Below are 20,225 nucleotides of genomic sequence, written 5' to 3'. Positions count from 1 at the left end.
GTGATCAGAAAATATATTTGGTATAATTTCAATCTTCTTAAATTTTTTTTGTGACCTAACGTGATCTATCCTAGAGAATAGTCCATGCGTACTATGGGAAAGTTTACATTCTGCTGTTGTTGAGTGGAATGATCTGTGTATGTGTATTAAATCCTTTTATTACATAGTGTTGCTCAAGTCAGTTGTTTCTTTATTGATTTTTTTCAATATAGATATTCTACCCATTATTGAAAGTGGAATATTGAAGTATTGCTTTTTTTTTCATTTCAGCTAATGTTCATTTTATATATTTAAGTGATCTCATATTGATATCAGGTGCATATATTTTTAATTATTATATCTTCCTGGTAAGTGGATTATGTTATCATTATATAATGTCCTTCTTTGTCACTTGTGACAGTTTTTGACTTAAAAATCTATTTTTTTCTGATGTAGGTATAATCACCCCTGCTCTCTCAGTTACCATTTCCATGGAATGTTGTTTTCCATCTCTTCACTTTTAGCGTATGTGTGTTCCTAAATCTAAAGTGAGGCTCTTATACACAACATATAGTCATATCTTGCTTTTTTTATCCATTCAGCTACTCTGTGACTTGATTGGAGAGTTTAAATCATTTGCATTTAAGATAATTATTAACAGGAAAGGACTTGCTATTGCCATTTAGTTGTTATCTCTCTTTTTGTCCTTTTGTCCATCTTTTCCTCTCTTGTTGTCTTTGTGTTTTATTGTTTGTTAGTTTTATATTGCTATGCCTTGATTCTTTTCTCTTTTTCCTTTGTGTATCTTCTATAGGTTTGTTTTTTGTGGTTACCATGGGGCTTATATAAAATTCCTTGCAATAATCTATTTCAAGTTATTAACAACTTAACTTCAGTCACATACAAACAAATATTCTACACTTTCACCTCTTCCTCCCCACCATTTTATGTTATTAATGTCACATTTAACATCTTTTTATATCATGTATACATGAACATATTTTTATATTTATAGTTATTTTTAATACTCTTTTTAAATGTTTGTACAGAATGAAAAGAGACCTGCTCACCACTCTCAGAGTATTACATTACTATGTGTCTATATATTAATCATTACCTGTGAGTTTCATGCTTTTATATGCTTTTGTGTTATCACCATTTCTTGTCAACTTAAAGAACTCCCCTTAACATTTCTTGTAAGGCAGGTTGTGTGGTGATGAACTCTCTTGGCTTGTTTTGGTCTGAGAAAGTCTTTATCTAGCTTTCATTTTTGAAGGGAATTTTTTTTCAGGTATACTATTCTTTGTTGGCAGGGTTTTTTCCCTTCACGTTGAATAAATCATCTCACTGCCTCTGGCATGCAAGATTTTGCTGAAAAATAAGCTCATGAGAGATCTTATAGAGGTTCCCCTGTACGTGACAGGTCATTTTTTCTCTTTCTGCTTTCAAAATTCCCCTTTTATAATTAACTTTTGACACTTTCAATATAATAAATTTAAGTGTACATTTTTGGAGTAATTTCACTTATTTGAAGTCTGTTAGGCCTCCTGATTCCAGATGTCCAATTCCTTTTTTAGAGTTGAGATGTTTTCAGGAACTATATATATATATATATTTTATTTTTATTTTTATTTTTTCTGAGATGGAATCTCACTCTGTCACCAGGCTGGAGTGCAGTGGCACGATCTCAGCTCACTGCAACCCCTGCCTCCCGGGCTCAAGTGATTCCCCTGCCTCCACCTCACAAGTAGCTGGGACTACAGGCATGTGCCACCATGCCTGGCTAATTTTTTGTATTTTAGTAGAGACGGGGTTTCACCATGTTGGCCAAGATGGTATCGATCTTCTGACCCCGTGATTCACCCGCCTCAACCTCCAAAAGTGCTGGGACTACAGGCATGAGCCACCATACCCAGCCTAGAAACTATATTTTTAAAATAATATTTCTGTCCATTTTTTTCCTCTCCCTCTTTTTCTTCTCTGACTTCCATAATGCATATATTGGTCTACTTATGGTGTCCTTAAAGTCCCTTAAGCTTTTCTTACTCTTGCTTACTATTTCATTCTTTTTTTATTTTTGCTCCTCTGGGTAATTTCCAATGATCTGTCTTTGAGATCACTAATTCTTCTGCTTGATCTGGTCTGTTGTTGAACCTCTAGTGTTCAGTTACATTCTTCAGCTCTAAAATTTCTGGTTTTTAAAATATATTTTCTATCTCTTTTTTGAAATTTTCACTTTGTTTATGCATTGTTCTCCTGACCTTGTTGAGTATCTTTATGATGGTTATGTTGAATATTCTGTCAGGTAGATCATATATCTCTGTTTTATTAGGGTCAGTTTCAGGAGGTTTATTTTGTTCCTTTGTTTGGGACATATTTTCCTATTTCTTCAAGTTTTCTTGGTACTTTGTGTTGGTTAACTGCATTTTAGAGAAAACAGCTATGATGTGGTTTGGCTGTGTCCCCACCCAAATCTCATCTTGAATTGTTACTCCTATAATTCCCATGTGTTACGGGAGGAACCCAGTGAAAGATAATTGAATCATGTGGCGGTTTCCCCCACACTGTTCTCATGGTAGTGAATAAGTTTCATGAGATCTGATGATTTTGCAAAGGGGTTTCTCCCTTTGCTTGGCTCTCATTCTCTCTTGTCTGCCACCATGTAACATGTGCCTGCTGCCTTCCACTATGGTTTTGAGGCCTCCCCAGCCACGTGAAACTGTGAGTCTATTAAGCCTCTTTTTCTTTATAAATTACCCAGTCTTAGGTATGTCTTTATCAGCAGCATGAAAATGGATGAATACAAGCTATCCCTCTTTGTCTTCACAGTATTGCCTCATGCAAGAAAAGAGCTTCACTAATCGTCCCAGCCAGAGATTTAGGGTGGGGGAGAGCGGGATTTCAAACTTTATTGCTAGTCCAACTACCTTCTTTGTTCTTAGTGAACCCCTGGTGTCTAGAGTATGACAGATACCATCAGTATTCTGAGACAAGCAAGACTGAAGCCAGTCCCTCAGGCAGCATCTGGAAAAGTTGAATAGTTGGACTTTCTGTTCAATTCTTTCCTTCCTCAAAGAGAAGTGGGGATCTGAGTATGTTTTTGTTTGCTCTGTGCTGGGCTAAATGGAAGGCCTAGCCTATGGTGGCTGATAGTTCAAACTGCCATCTTTTTTCTCATTGGTCTCTGGGCAGTAAGAGTATGTTAGGTCTTGTTAGTGCTCCAAGACAGGCAGCACAGAAACCAGTCCTTTGCATGTTCCTAGAGAATTTGAGGTTGTACGCATGGTCTAACTTCTTTATTCCTCAGGGAGAATCTGGAAGCTGAGATTTTTCATCCACTTTTTCTGTGCTGGACTGGGGGGACTGGCTATGGTAGCTGACAGTACAAACCGCAGTTTTTGTTTTCACTGATTCCAAGGCAGCTAGAATACACTGGGTCCTGTCAGCACTTCAAGAGAGGCAAGACAAAAGCTAGTCTTCCAGGAAGCCCCCAGAAAAGTTAAGGTGTTGGGCAGGCAATCCAACTCTTGCTCTCCAAGGAGAAGGTGAGATTTTGGGGGTTTGCTCCTAGTTGTATGGTACTATGCCAGGAGGAGGGATTATGGTGACAGAGTGTTTCAAATTTCCCTACCTACTTCAATGTGGCTAGTCTCATGTTCACTCTGGATACTAGAGCCTCCCAACTAGTTTCTGGATTTCTCACAAAGGGAATTTGTCCATGTTTTGTTGTTAAACCAGTGTAATTATGGGGGTAAATGGAGTCCAGGATTTCTTATTCTGCCGCCTTGCTGATGTTACATTAATAATATACTCTTTATGGAAATATGTTGCTTGTTATCACTTTGATAATATACTCCTTATTCAATCTTTATCTCAGAGATTCTGAGAGCATAAATTAAGATGTTATTATTATTAAAGATGATGATGAATATAAAACACTCAGTACAGTATAGATCTCAGCATAGGTAGCTATATACTCCACCATTTTTATTTTTAAATAAAAATAACTAAGGATCAAAGAGGATAAATGTAAAATGAGCAGCACAATCTTCCCCCCTGTCACCTGTCATATATCATTAGACAACCAAGCTACTCTAATGCTTGACCAAAGCATATTCGAGATCCCAGGAACAAATTTTATGCTCCCTCAGGCTTGTGATCATTTTTACCTGTTTTGTTTTGTTTTGTTTTTTGAGACAGAGTCTGGCTTTGTCACCCAGGCTGGAGTGCAGGGTGATGATTTCAGCTCACTACAACCTCTGCCTCCCCAGGCTCAAGCAATTCTCATGCCTCAGTCTCCTGAGTACCTGGGATTACAGGCCTGTGCCACCATGACTGGCTAATTTTTGTATTTTTTATAGACAGTGTTTTGCCATGTTGGTAAGGCTGGTCTTGAACTCCTGGCCTCAAGTGATCAGCCTGCTTTGGCCTCCCAAAGTGCTGGGATTACAGGCATAAGCCACCACGCCCAGCAATTTTTACCTTTTATTGATGCTTCCATAAGAGCAAACGAAGAGAAGATAAAGTAAAAATAGTCTATCAGTTTAGCCAAGGTAAAGCTCAGATAAGAATTCAAAGAAGATTATCTAATGATATTATTTATGCATTGCTGCATTACAAATTATTGCAAACCAAGCAGCTTAAAACAACCCACATTTTATATCCTCATGTTTTCTATGAGTCAGGAATTCAGACACAGTTTAGCTGGGTTGTCTGCTTCAGGGTCTTTCACAAGCTGTAATCCTGGTCTTGGCCAGGCTTGTGGTCTCATCTGAAGGCTTGTCTGGGAAAGGATCTGCTTCCAAGTTCATGGGCTTGTTTGTGAAATTTAGTTTCTCATAGGTTGGTGGACTGAGCGATATGTTTCTAGCTGTTTGTTGGCTGAAAGTATACCTCACGTCCTTGCTTTATTCACCTGTCTAACACGGCAGCTTTCTTCATCACAGTGCACACTGAGAAGGCAATAAAGTCTGCTAGCAAGAAGGAAGTAATAATTTTATGTAACCTAATCACAGAAATGGCATTCCATGACTTTTTCCATATTCTAGTGGTTAGAAGCAAGTCACTAAGCAATCCTACACTCAATAGGAAGGGGTTGTATGAGGGTGTGACTATCAGGAGGCGGAAATCATTAGGAGACATCTTAGAATCTTCCGACCACACTAGTCAATCTTAAACCATCCTGATAAGAAAGGGGGAGCCTGGAACAACTGGAGGTATTATTTTCTGGTTTCTTTTATGTTTTCTTGGAATCTTAACATGAGATTTTACTCATGAGATCAGCTTTTATTTAAGCAAATATATTCTGAGGATGTACAATGTCTCTAAAACTTCATGGGTAACAATAAGAAGACAAGAAGGAAATCAAAGTTATCCATGACTAGTTGAATCATGTAACTACATAAAATTGAGATTATATGAAATGTAGGTGGACCAATCTAAATAATGGATATGGCACACTTAATTCAACATATACGCGTTGAGCTTACTAGTTTGCATATAGTAGGGGCTTAATACCTGTTTGAAAATACATCAAATAGAATTAGATTTAAATGTATAGATTTCAATTATTCTTGCTGGTACTGTTCATGCTTTAACTTTTACCAAGAGCCATTCTGCCTCTGCTTATAAGTGTAATGAAGAATTTGTTCCTTAAAGCAGAAATGAAATTGACTATAAAAAATCAGAATCCATGCTGTTATTACTCTCTCCTAACAGAACTGTGCTTATAAACTGCAAAGGGCTGACTTCTCTCTAATCTGAGGGGATGTTCCAGCTCAACAAATGGAAAATAAAGCCATATTCAGTAGCAGCCAAGGAGTCAAGGAGCTGGTATGAATTTGTGCTGCCCTCATTACTTGCAATGCATGGCTGAGATCATTTGAAGTAACGCCTGGAAATCCTCTGCTAAAACAATCACAGGGTGGGTTGGTGGTTTATGCCTTTTGACCAGGTCCACAACCCACATCTGCCACTGTGAATTTTAATTGGATATTTTTCTAGAGAGGAGTTCCTATGCTAGTATTAAATCAGAAAAGAAGTAATTGCACACTGCATTATTCATCATTCCAGCATAAATGAAAATAGAATGGAATTAGAGTAGAAAACTACTTTTCAGCAGAAAGAGGGCTTGCATATGACTGATCTATCAACCACAAGACTTGGGCCCAGTATGACAAAAATGCATCTGAAAAATGAGTAGAAAATGTACTTCAAAATTACTTTCTCCACAGTATCTGTGGAGAAAGATCTATTTGTATCTTTACAAATAAAGCAACTTGTTTTTTCTTGTATTGTCGATGATTCCAAATCATTACTTTTTTTCTTTTTATAAGATCAGGACAACATTAACCAAGCCAGTGAGAATATACATACAAATTATCTTACTTGAAGTCCTGACTAGTTCCACTATACTTTATGTGTCTTTGTGATCTGCTTCTTGTTTTGTCTTCAAGTTTCTATTGTGTCTTTCCAGGCAAAATGAAGCTTTAATTGACCCTGAGTCATGAATGTGATTATTCAGATATGTAGGATTTTTTATTCTTAGAATTTTTCAGAGAAATACTTTGTCAATGAGGATATGAAACCATTTATACTTTTAAGAATCTAAGTGAAAAGCCAGGAGAATTTGACATTTATTGAGCATCTACTATGCACCAACTATTTTTTGACATATTCTTTCATTGAATGATCAATACTGCAAGTAAATATTATTATTCCAATTTGACAAATGAGAAAACGAAAACTAAGAAACTATAGAAAAGAAGAAAACTAATATTTGGGCAAGTGAATACTAACATGGGGTGCACTTTATATGTACAAATTCATTTAAACTTTACAAATGTCCATCTTCATGTTATAGTTAAACAAGTTCAGAGATGTTAAATAATCTGCATAGTTCCATACACCTAGTAAGCAGTTAAGTTGACTTGGAACCCACGTGCATCAGATTCGTTGTATTTTTCCCAGTTATGTCATAATGACTCAGCATAATATTCCTTAAATGTAGCTTTTAGCAAAGGCACTGCGAAATTCAGATGGCTTTCTGCCAGCACAAATAGAGAAGTTTGCTATTTATAAAACTGTTGTGTTCTTGAGCAGGGAAAGACATCTGAGAACATCTCCAGAATTAAATATGTGTGTAATTAAATAAATAAAATGCATAAGACTAAATATTAGAGGCATCTTCCTTGGCTCAATTGTATGTTCCAATACAGGCTAAGTCACCAAATCTACTCATTATAATTTTTTTTTTGGTTCAACATTTATTATGGCATTATAATTAGTTCTTGACTCATCTTCCTCTTGTTCTAGACTGGGAGTTCCTTGAGAGTAGATAGATACCTTGATATATTGCAGGCATCTAATACTTGCCACTTAGTATATGCTCAATAAAAAGTGGAAGGATGAATGGATGGATAAATGAGCTAGTTAATGAACAAACACCTGAAACAACAGGATACCATGCCAGACTGACTATGTAGTTCTAGCAAACTTCAGAATACTCCCATACATAGCCTTCACTCTGAAGGTGATGTGATAACCCCAGGCTGCTTTGGGTTGTAGATTTAGTTTGGTAGATACTTACCCAGTATTCAACTTAGTTGAGTGTTATTCATCTCTGCCCCACCACTAACTCCAATAGCTGATAAACTAAGGTTCCTCTGACTTTGTGATTCTCTATTGTATTCTCCCCAATTTTCTTTCTTTCCTCCCTTCCAAACACATTTTATTTCGGTGTTTTCAAAAATTTGGATGTGGGCTTTCTTTCTGCTCACTAGAATGTCTACAGATGACATGTAGTAGTTTAAGAGCACAAGCTTCAGATCAGACTAAGTTCAAACCCGACTACTACTTATGTATCAGCATGCCACCTTCATAAACCTACTTGATATGTCTAAGTCTCAGTTTCTGGTATGCAAGATGGGGATAATAGAAGTATCTACCTCAGAGTTTTTATAGAAATTATATTAGATCATGTGCCAAATGTAGTAAGCATAGCTCTTGATAGCTATATTTTAAATAATAGGATGAGAGTGAAAAAGTGTCTTTTCATTTGGCTGTTCAGTTTACAAAACCAAAAGAAAAAGAGAAATCTCCTTTATCTTCCTAAGGACATGTGAATTGAGTAGTCTAGTTATGAAGACGGGATAGTTTGGCCTAGCTTTATCTCTGGGGCCTATCCTGGCAATGGTGCTGAGATGTTTTGATTGTCAGCCTTGGTCATGTGACTTCCTCAAAGGGCTGGAATGGGTAAGGGAATGGGGTTAACTCCTCACCCAAACCATGCGGACTGAGAGTGAAAGGGGAGAGATTCACTAAAGGAAAATCAGAGTGCTGCAATCAGAAAAAGCTTTAAAGGGTGCTATGAATCTCTAAAGAACTAAACCAATCGTGGATAACCAATGTAGGATGATATTACTAAACAAGAGAAATAAAACAACCTCCAAATGCCTGCTTTCTCCTATTTGAAACCAAAATGTGGGGATAAACAAGAGAAACAGGTCAATTAAAGGCCTGTTCTGATTTAATTTAATTGGAGCAACAAAGGAATAATTATTGCTCTAGAGGCCATGAAGTAGAGTTTAAGCATAGCCAATGAAATGGACATAAGCAAAATAGTTGCAAGAGAAGAATTAGAATGTTCCCAACATAAAGAAAAGGTCAATGTTAGAGGTGATAGATGTCGCAATTACCCTGATTTGCTCATTACACATTGTAAGTATGTGATAGAATATCACATGTATTCTCCAAGTTTGTATAACTATTACATATCACTTTAAAAAAGCAAATATGTATGTAGGTTAATCAGCGTTTCCTTTAATAGACAATTTGGCTAAACAAGAATTTGTTTGTAGAATTCTTTCTTCCTCTCTCAAAAATTATCCAGATACTTACTTCAAACTTTCCTCCTTGCCTAGAGATATACAGCTTTGAAAGACATGTCTCCTAAAATTTAAACCATTCGATTATCCCTATGGGAAATATGCGAGTAAAAGGACTGAAGTTATGCAAATAAAAGGATCAATTTTTCTAAGCCTGTTTGTCCTTTTTATATTTGAATAAGACCTCATGTATTCTTTTCTCTCAGGAAATAATGTGTAAGAATAATAAAATTCAGAAGGGCATAAGTTGCCAATACTTTCTCATGTAACTGTGTCCCATAAGTTTTCTAGATATAAAATTAAGTTCTGTTGACGGCAAGTTCCAAATATTGCTTAAATCAGGCCATTTTGTCCTAGAGTCATTGACCCCATAGCTCTGTGTGTGTGTGTGTGTGTGTGTGTGTGTGTGTCTTTTTTCTCTCCCCTTACATTTCTCCTCATAAGGAATTTTCTCTTTTTATAGTAATTTACCAACAAGGTCATCAAACATGGAAGAATGAACACAACATTTAGACAACATAATTTTGTTTCTTGAATGGAATGTCCAATATATGAGCAAGTTTAAAAATGTTCACATGAAAAGACAAAATAAGCAAATATGGAAGGTAAGTATGGAAGTCACAGAACATTCCCTTTCTTTTCTTTTGTTCTTAAAGTAAACATGCATTTATACATTACAAATTAAAAGGACATTATGGGAAGACCATTAAAAATGGTATGAAATATGAAAATCTCAAGTAATAAATAATGAAAATAATTAAATAAATGATCAGTTAATTTCTCAACCTCTAAGCCAAGTGCTATATTCAAGATCTCAAGTTAACAGACACCGTAGAAACTGATAAACTGATACTGAGCTACACATGCAAAGAAACATTGTTTAATTCTGTTGCATTCTTAAAACATAAATATTTGAGTATGCAGTATATCAGATAAGTACCCTGAAACATGACTTTAATTTATTATTAACTTAAGTAAATAAACTCTGGAGTAGCACATTACAAGAAAGGAAAACCTGGAACAAATTAGAGATGTTCCAAGTTCTAAGTTAGATCTATTTTCCCTGGAAGGTCTATAAGCCTACAGCCACATTACTTCCAAGATGCCTCAAATTAAACAATGTCACATTAAATGAAAATATCACTGGATATTGTGAAATACTTTTGGATAAATGTTTTATGAAAACACACCTCAATCATTAAACTTGACAGACAGACCAAGCCCATTATTAAACAAAAAATATATCTGTATCTCTCAAGAAATCTTGACTCATTAATAGCACTTGACTGATGTTGATAGTTTCCGTCCAAGTTCCAAAAGTAAATATTATCACCATGAATGTTATCATGGAAATGCTTTTGTCATTGGATTACAAGTTGCCTGCTTCCTTAAAACCTGATTTTATTCCTTTTTTACAGTCTTTTAAAAAGCCTCACTTACTTATTTTATAGTGTATAATATGCTTATATATGGCAATAAGTTGAAAAAGAATCCCCCTGAGATTTAATTCGGGGTCACTCAATAATCCCCCATTCACCAGTATCACATTCATAGAGCTTATTACTTGTAAATCAACTCCAGTTAGCATCTTCTCCAAAAAGACGTCCATGAGCACACTCCTTACCACCAAAGTTATTTTCAAGAACTCCAGTATTTTGTGCAATGAGATAAAGTGCCAATAAATATATAATTGGGGAATTACTCTCTCCTGTATACCACCTATTCAACCTCTTATCATTATACTTGGCACAATGCATTATAGTTGTTTAATACCAGTCTGTATAATGAACCTCTGGGTTACCTGAATATAAAGCCTTGTTATATTCATTTTTGAATCTAGTAGTGGATGCTGCCTTAGTCTTGTCCCCTTTATGGAGCCAATGCACTTATCTCGCAGTTGAGAGCTTGGCTGCTAATGGCCCATAATTATCTGTCTTTGGCCAACAGGAGCTCAGGAATGCCTAACAGGGGATCCCTCATCAAATGACTAAATGATTCAAGGGCATAAAGGCCTAGTCTCTTGACTTGGAGTGAGATAAGCCTGTGGTGTTGTTCAGAGGTTCTCTGGTGTTGGTCCAGGTTCTCTGGAGATTAGGCTGAGGTTAGACTTAGTGAAACCCACATCTCTGTTTAGCTTCTTCCTCTATCCTAATCTGCTTCCTTAGAAGTTTATTCTGAAAACACTTCATCAGTGAAGTGCTTGCTAAGAACCCCCAACTCCCACTGTGCTTTTAGGAAATCTGACCTAAGACACACCTCTAAGTGCATTGATTTGTGTGAACAAATATTCAGTTTCTCCTATTAAATTTTGAAATTCATAAGAACAGAAATGATGATTTATTTTTCTCTTCATATCCAGTACCTAATTCAGCACCTGATAGATAGTAAACTCTCAAAAATTTTATAAATTTGAATTAATATGTGTGTACATTTACCTCATTCATTATCTTCATTTTGTACTAAATAAATAAATGGTAGGAAAAGAAAGAGATGGATCTAAAGATTTTCCTTGCCATTATAATTTAATTCCAAGCTTTCTCCAAAACCTAAAGGATATGAATTGTTGGTTGAAGTAGTAAGGTCTGAATTAAAGAGGGGTGAAGAATCCCTTCCCCTATCTTCTATGCCTACAATAATGGAGATAATTAAAAAATAGTATCTCATCAGTTGAACAGGTTCATTAACAGTAGCTAATGGTCATATACCAGTACTCAATTTTCTTTTTTTCTCTTTTTCAGCTTGCCCTGAGTATATTTTCCATTCCTCACTTTCGTCATACTCCCATATCAAATCAGCATTAGGTTTGTAAATGTCAAGCCAACTCCAGGAAATAAAGATGGGGCATTTTCTCAGTTGCAGTACAGTATATCACCGGAGATTAAAACAAACGTGGAGCTCAGGTCTCTATTGTATCCTTTGCAAATGATCCTATTTCTCTTCACTAAGCAAGATAGATCAGATTCCACAAAAGGAAGTAACAAGTTCATCTAGAAGGACAAGAACTCCTACATTAATCAAAACATGAGAATATATCTAAATTAATCCGAAGGCACAAGTTTATCCGTCAGTGTTTCTGTTGGTGCCTATGTCTTACTAGAAAACTTGCAGGATTTCCATGATTAAAAAATGGAACAATATTCTCAGTATTCTAATTATAATTTCTGTTACTTACTGATCATCCTAGAGTTTGGCTAAGAAAGCATAAAAATAATTGACTCTTCACAGATACATTTTGTTTGGGGGGTAGAGAGAGCCTTCTGATGAGAAAGGTTCATTAGGTTTCTACTACTCTAACTTGTGTCAAACAGGCAAGATCCATCCCTGAACACAAAAACAAAATAACTCAAATACTGTCTCTAAGGGGATTAAGTATTTGGGAACGTTTGTATTTGTCAGTGCTCCTCTGTGAACTTCCAGCCACCAATTATATTTTGATTGCAGAGTTATGAACAAAACTCCTTATATGAAGATTAGGGGTGAGGGTATAATAGGGGAACAGGAATTCTAAAGAAAACTAGTGTTTAATCTCAAATCAGTTGCCATTTAACCCAAGTAAATTGCTAGGAATGTGGAGTCACTTTTTCATCTTCCTGTCTTAGTCTGTTTGGGCTGCTATAACAAAATATGACAGACTGGGTTGCTTAAACAACAAGCATTTATTTCTCATGATTCTGGAGGCCAGGAAGTCCAAGATCAAGAAACTGGTAGATCCCATGCTTGGTAAGAGACCTCTTCTTTCTTGCTGTATCTTCACATGGCTAAGTGGGGGATCATATCACTTGTATCTCTTCATATAAGAGCACTGATCCAATTCATGAGACCTCCACCCTCAAGACCTCATTACCTTCCAAAGGCCCCATCTCCAAATATCGTAACATTGGGATTAGGGTTTCAACATATTAATATAAAGGGGGTACAATCAGTCCATTGCAACAATCTTTACAATGGCCTTAAGGGGGTATATTTTTATCTTTATTTTACAACTGTTAAAACTTGGTTTTACAGATATCAAATGATTTTACAAAGCCACGTGGCTACTAAATTAGCTGGTATTTAAACCAAGGGCTCTGTGTTCCAAAGTCCACCATCTTTTGACTCCATAACTCTGTAACAATTTAACTAGTACAGTTGACCTTTGAACAATGTGGGACTTAGAGGCATCAAAACCCCATGCACAAAAATCTGTGTATAAATTTTGATGCCCTCCAAACCTAACTATTAATAGCCCACTGTTGACTGAAAGCCTTATCAATAATGTAAAGTTGATTAACATATATTTTGTATGTTATATGTATTATATACTGTATTGCTACAGTATATATGCTAGAGAAAAGAAAATGTTATTAAAAAATCATAAGGAAAAGAAAATATATTTACTATGCATTAAGTGTAGGTGGATTATCATAAAGGTCTTCATCCTTATCATCTTTATAAGTTGAGTAGGCTGAGAAAGAGGAGGAAGGATCATTCTTTCTGTCTCAGAGGTGGCAGAGGAGGAAGAGGTAGAGAGGAGGCAAGAGAAGCAGGCACACTTGGAGTTAATTTTTATTGAAAAAAAATGTGCACATAAGTGAACCCTGCAATTCAAACCTGCATTGTTCAAGGATCAACTACATTTATGAAGATCTATTTTTTGCTGAGCTCTCAATATCTCTGACTTAGGAACTAAAAGAGAAGGTTTCTTTTGGACACTTACTTTTTTATTAAACCATTTTTATAATCTCACCAACCTTCTGCTATATTACCTGCTAACTAGCAACTAATAAAAGCTTTGTTTTAAAAAGCAATTATTTATACTGATTAACAGTGGATTCAGTCTTCTTTAAGGTTAACAAAATGAGTTAGTAAAATTCAGTGGCTGCTTTGAAGGCATGCAAAATCTTTGGAGTATGTCATCAAATGAAGAAAAGAAATATTGGATTGAGCAAAATAATCGGTACTCTCAATTTTGCAGCCAAATGCCCAAAGCCAACTTAGTATGTTCATAGCTCCATGGCCTTGCAAACTCTGGGGAAATTTCAAAATTACTGCCTAATCCTCTGAGTCAGGAAGAAATGAGGCGAGGCTGGGTTCTATTCTCAATGGAGCTGGGGAGAAAATTAAGCTCCTGTCTGGTTTCTTTATGAAATGGGATACAAAGTCATCTACTAAGAGTGAAAGGTGTGAGATAAAGATGGGTGACTTAAAGAGAGTTGTAAGCTAAAACTCACTGTCTTGAAGAATGGGAGGAAAGATTGACAGATGACCGTTATTAAAATGGAAGCTCTATGAGATTAAGGAATTTTTCTCCCCTGTGTCTCCTTGGTGTTTAGTGCTTCATAGGTGCCCAATAAATATTTGCAGAATGGGCAACCTCAGGATAAATTATTGTTTTCATTTTATAGTATCTAAAATATGATGTGGAAATAAGTTAAATCTATTAACATTATTATAATGAAATTGCTAACATCTCATACCATATCATCTCTCTCTCCTGTTTCCTATAATGCTACCTAAATAGTCTTTGCGAAGTTGGGATCTGGATAAAATGACTACCAAGAAGCAATTAAAGGTACAAAGGTTTAGTCTGAAAATTGCCTGTACAAGATAGGTTTAGGTCATGTTCCCAGGCTTTACTTTGGTTATGGTGAAGTGGTTTGCGAGTATTGTGAGATGAGTCTGAGGTTTTTGGGGAACACTGCTAGTCACAGATACTTTCTTACCTCTCCCCTTTTTCCTTTTAATTAAAACTGTTATTTTAGATTAAGTGGGTACATGTTCAGGTTTGGTACATGGGTATGTGCTGAGATTTGGGGTACAATTGATCCTGTCACCCAGGGAGTGAGCATAGTACTCAATAGTTATTTTTTTCAATGCTTGCTCCTCTCCCTCCCCTCTAGCAGTGCCATGTCTATTGTTGTCATTTTTATGTCCATGAGTACCGGTGTTTAGCTCCCATTTAAAAGTGAGAGCATGTGGTATTTGGCTTTCTGTTTCTGTGTTAATCCACTTAGGATAATGGCCTCCAGTTACATCCATCTTGCTGCAAGGGACATGATTTTGCTCTTTTATATGGCTGCAGAGTATTCCATGATGTATAACTACCACATTTTCTTTATCCAATTCACTGTTGATGGGCACCTAGGTTGAATTAATGTCTTTGCTACTATGAATATTTCTGTGATTAATGTACAAGTGCATGTGTCTTTTTGGTAGAACAATTTATTTTATTTTCGATACATACCCAATAATGGGATTGTTGGGCCTAATGGTAGTTCTGCTTTAAGTTCCTTGAGAAATTTCTGAACGGTTTTCCACAGTGGCTGAACTAATATATATTCCCACCAACAGTGTTTGAGTGTACCCTTTTTTTCTGCAGCTTCACCAGCATCTGCTGTTTTCTGACTTTTTAATTATAGCCATCCTGAATAGGCTCCACCGTCAAGAGCCAGAATCTCTCAAATGCAGCACCTTCTAGTCTTTTCTTCCCCCCCCAGAGGAGCTTCTGCCAAGGCTACTGAAAGTTGTCCTATCTTCCTGCCGATAGCTTCCCATCAGTTTGACACACTGTCTTGCAGAAAGTTCTAAATTGCTGTAGGACAAGCAGTACTGTTGGGAGGTTTATAAGTACTCACCTGGCCTAGATATGTTGCATCATGTTTTCTTCAGGCTTGGGGTCTACCTTCTCCTCAGTCCCCCATCTCATCAGCTTATCATGACCATGGATGCTTTAGTGCACCAGTTTCCTATGTGTTTGGCTCCAGAATAGAAGACGGGGGAATAGCAGTATTACCCCTTCCTTTATTCTTGGTGTGTTGGTCAAGTTTAAGCTTTCCACATTTACTTGCAAATCTGACAAAGCACTTTTAATCTCCATATGAAAGCCAAAGTTTAATGCAAAGACTTATTAAATCTGTGTAAAATATACAAATGAGTAAATTATTGCTAATGACATGACTTTCTATATTCTTCAGAGCTGAACCAGGGAACGTTTCTTTCATTTTAAATAAGAAATTCATTTTCCACTATCCAGAATACCTCACTAGCCCATTTCAGGTTTTCAGTATAATACAGATCTGTCTACATTTACCAAATGAAAGACTCAGCTGCAAGAAAAATGAGAAAATAGCAAGACTGCATTTCAAAGTAACATGGGAAAACCATTACACCAAAATTCATTTTAAACAAGTTACTCCTGGACAGTGTGAGTTAAGTGTGATTACTAGTTCTGGAAATCCATTATGAAACAGATAAAGTTAAACATTGCCCTGGATAATTGATACATTGAGTTGCATTCATTTATCTATTGAATAGCAAATAGAGCTCAGTTTTGGTAAGAGAGTTAGGGTATCTGGGAGAAGATTTTATCTTAAGGACGTAGGTAAGAACAAGTTAGGTTAAGAAATTAAAAGTACAGAGTAGAAAATTTATACAATCATTTAGAATATGATGGATTGATGATATATCAATTTAACTCAATTGGAACTATGTTTCATAAAATTTCTTCCCTGTATAGTTCTTGTTAATAGGAAGTATCAGCCATGTTCTTTTTGCACTCTGAAGGTCAAAGCAAGCAAAGAGGCCCCCTGCAGTGTATGTACATTGTTGGTTATTGCAGGCTCACTACCTTGCAGTGGCATCCCTCCTACAGTTCCTATAGCTCCTGCCAGTCCTCATTCACTGCTGACTCCTGTGCTAGATGCAGATTTAGCTCTATGATGAAGAGCACTAGGTTCTTTTGCAGAATATCCCCATCATCAACATGTAAAGACAGTGAGAGACTATCCCTGATTTAACCTGTCCTCACAGGCTCCAGCTTCACAGGTTCCCATTTGTTATGGTTTTCATCACTTCATATGCATCCTGCCTCTCAGCCTGCTGCCTGTGGATTTCTGTCTCCACCACCAAGCCCAGAAGAAAATGGTTTAACTATGTTCCACAACTGTGTAAGGTCAGGCACATCCATAATATATTAATGTATATTTCATAGAGGTTGTGTTTCTCTGATCAAACCCTGACTGAAATATAGAGTGAGGTTATTAGAGTGGGGGAAAAATTGGGATGACAATTAAAGAAAGCATTTTTCATTTCAGAGAAGAAAGACGATGCCTTTGACTAAGCTACTATTGCTGCAATGTTCTCTGAAATGCTCCACAAAAGTTAAATCTGCCATATTTAAGAACTCCAGGTATATACTGTGGATGAAACAATTTACTAACAAACCATTTTCGTGAGGTTCAGCATCTCCATATAGCTTTATCCTATTTTTGAAGTTATTAGTTATTCAATTTTAAATAATATACAATAGTTGAGTGAGCACTGTATATTTATGGCTAACATTTCAAATGTATTTCCTGGTTGGCATTATCTAGGTGACAGTATCATTGTTAGTACTGATGTTCAACCTTTAAAATGTTGCTTGCTATATCACTGTGATGCAAATTTTTATCTGTGGCCTGATTTTTTTTTCTCAAAACAATTCTAAGAAATCAGAAAAGAGCCAGCAAGTAATTGGGGTTTGGCATGTAAAAAGAAAACAAATATTCTTAGAGCCCATTCTGTCACATTTGTACTATATAACTTCAGCTAATTCTCACAAACCCTCTGTGGTTAGAATTAATATCCCTATCTTAAAATTGAGAAAACTCACACTCAGAGAATGAAAGTTAACATCTTATACTTAATAAATGGCTGTGAATCAAGTTTTTTACAACCCCAAAGCCCAGGCTCTTTCTGCTACCTGGTGCTTCTTCAAGGCAAGGGAAACTTGTATTTCTGAAGTTTGGCTAATCAGGCTTACAACTTTCTGTTTTTACATCCTTCTCACCTATGGCTTTGCTGTTACTTCATTTCAGATAAATAAATAGGCTTAACTCTGCCTCTGTATTGGAAAAAAATTCTCTTTCCAGCTTGAAGAAAGTTGTGGAGGCCTACACTCAAAGGCTCAGCAAAGGTCATTGTTGATGTTAGATACACTGTGACTTTCTCTTCTGTTTTCTATAACCAGGTCTTACTTTACTTTATCTCAAACCTTCACTTTATACTCAAGATTTACTAATTGAAAACCTGTCTCATTATTTATTCTATAAGCACTGAGGGTTCATTATGGGCCAGATATAACCTTAAATATTAGGGTTAATGAATAATGCATGGAATCTATCCACAATAAGATAATATTTCTAGTATAAGAGATAACCATGTAAAAAAAAATTTAGCAAGATACAATACTACATAATTTGAGAATGTGCAAGGACAGTAGGGACCAACTCTACTGGGAGAATGAGCAGAAAGGAAGTACTGCTTGAGTTAAGACTTGAAGGACGAGGAAGATTTTTCAAGGTGAAAGTTTTATAGTCAGAGGTAATAGCATGTGCAATAAGATAGTGGCATAAAGTAGCGTTACTCTTTTGGAATTGTGATTACTCAATGTATTGGAATATAGAGAATGAGAAGGGAAACTGGGCAATGAGGCTCATGGAGAAGACATAAACTAGACCATGAATGACTCTTTGGGTCATGCTAAAGAATCTGGACTTTCATCCTGAGGACAATGGAGGTCATTAGAATGTTTAAATAGAGGAGGAGTGTAATTACATGTGCAAGTCTGACAACTGTGTGTGAAGAATGAATTGGAAGGAGGGTCAAAGTTGACCCTGGAGTGGCTTCTGTTTTCTCAACCCTAGTCTTCTAGTTCTGGGGCTCTGAGCTAGCCCAGACCACCAGGAACCAACCCCTCTCTACCTGCTCCCTTTCTGGAAGTCAAGGCCCTTCTTCCTTGTCTGCCATCTATTGCATACTACAGCAAATGGATACTTTGCTCTCCTATCTATTGTGTTCTCTATCTGACCCTCACTGCCAGATCTCTGGGTCACAACTCATCTTCCCTCCACTGTATATGCCACTGATTGGGCCTCCATTATTATCTATGCTATCCTTGTGGATCTTGTTGGTTTCTTAATCCCAACCATTCTCCATTTGTCCCACTCCAGCTCGTCTAAATTCACATATATGTGAAATTGGGCTGAATACAGTGCTGGTCTTATAATTTTGATACTGGACACGGGTAATGAGAATATGCAAAAAATCCAATTAAAGCTACATTTTAAAAATTCCACATATCAACTATATTGTTAATTCTTTAAAGTTAAAGAAAGTCTTTGGCTAGCTACCACCTTGTGACTCTAAGTTCTTCCTTAAAAGTAAGTGAAGCCATAATACTATCAATGGAAAAACTGTAATAACCTTTAGAACCAGAAAAAGTTGAGGTGCATTATACATTTAGAAAACTAAGAAGATAAGAGGCAAGCAGGACCGTAAGATAAGGAGTTAGTGTCTGACAGCTGAACAGCAGTAACAGAAAACAATGGAGAAAATTTTTATCTCTTGGTAATCGGTGCTTTCTGATAGTAAACTACTTTCAGTATATTTAACATGTCTGAAAAGTGTTACATTTTTAATATGTTACATAAATAAAAAAATTTAAAGATGCAAAAGAAAGAATCAAATGCTAGACTACAAAACTTCAGGGAATCATCTAAGCACCAGAAAGGAAGTATGATACTGTAATGAAAAAAAATAAAAAGTCCCCAACGTATAATACCTAGAATTTTCATTTCAGCAATTGTCCCTCAATATTGAGACCCTTTGTCTGTTCCAGAGGGGTAATGGCAGGTAGAATTTACCTAAAATCCCCTCAAGTTTCCAGTTCTTCTGGTCACTTCCTCCTCAAAATTCTTTCTGTTACTAATTAATGGCACCTTGTTATGGCCTCTGTGTAACTTTGAACAGAAAGAGTCATTTCCCAATGGGTTGTAAAAATGAATGAGGCATGGAGGGAAGTTATACTTTATACATTAGTAAAGTCACAGAATTTTAGTGACATTCAAGATTAATTTCCTATCTTTTACAAACAAGTGAATTGAAAATTGGAGAAGTTAAGTTGTATTAATTAGGGTCAAAAGTGGTTCCAGGTTACATAGGAGCATTAGGTTTACATAATTTTGAGAACCTTCTTTGAAAAAATAACATAAAATCCCATTCCTTAAAATGTTTTAAGTAGAGTTGATTAAAAACAAATTTAAAAATCCCCAAAAACTAATGTTCTCTGTATATATGGTAATAGTAATTATTAATTAATAAAGGACAAAGACCACATAAACTTGAAATAATTGGGTTAAAATTTCAAGAGCTTTTAAATAAATGATTCAATGGTATTACACAAACTGCAAACAAACAAACAAAAATCACATACAAGACTTTGGGTGCCGCTTGTGAAAGTGAGTGTTTAATATTATAACCCAAACTGAGTGAGATAAAACCCAATTTGAATAAGTAAAAGCCAAGTAAAGGTTGAATGACCCACTCACAGGAAATGCAGGGAGG

Source organism: Pongo pygmaeus, chromosome 7 (genome assembly GCF_028885625.2).
Source record: "Pongo pygmaeus isolate AG05252 chromosome 7, NHGRI_mPonPyg2-v2.0_pri, whole genome shotgun sequence".
NCBI lineage: Eukaryota > Metazoa > Chordata > Mammalia > Primates > Hominidae > Pongo > Pongo pygmaeus.
This window is presented reverse-complemented; position numbering follows the sequence as displayed.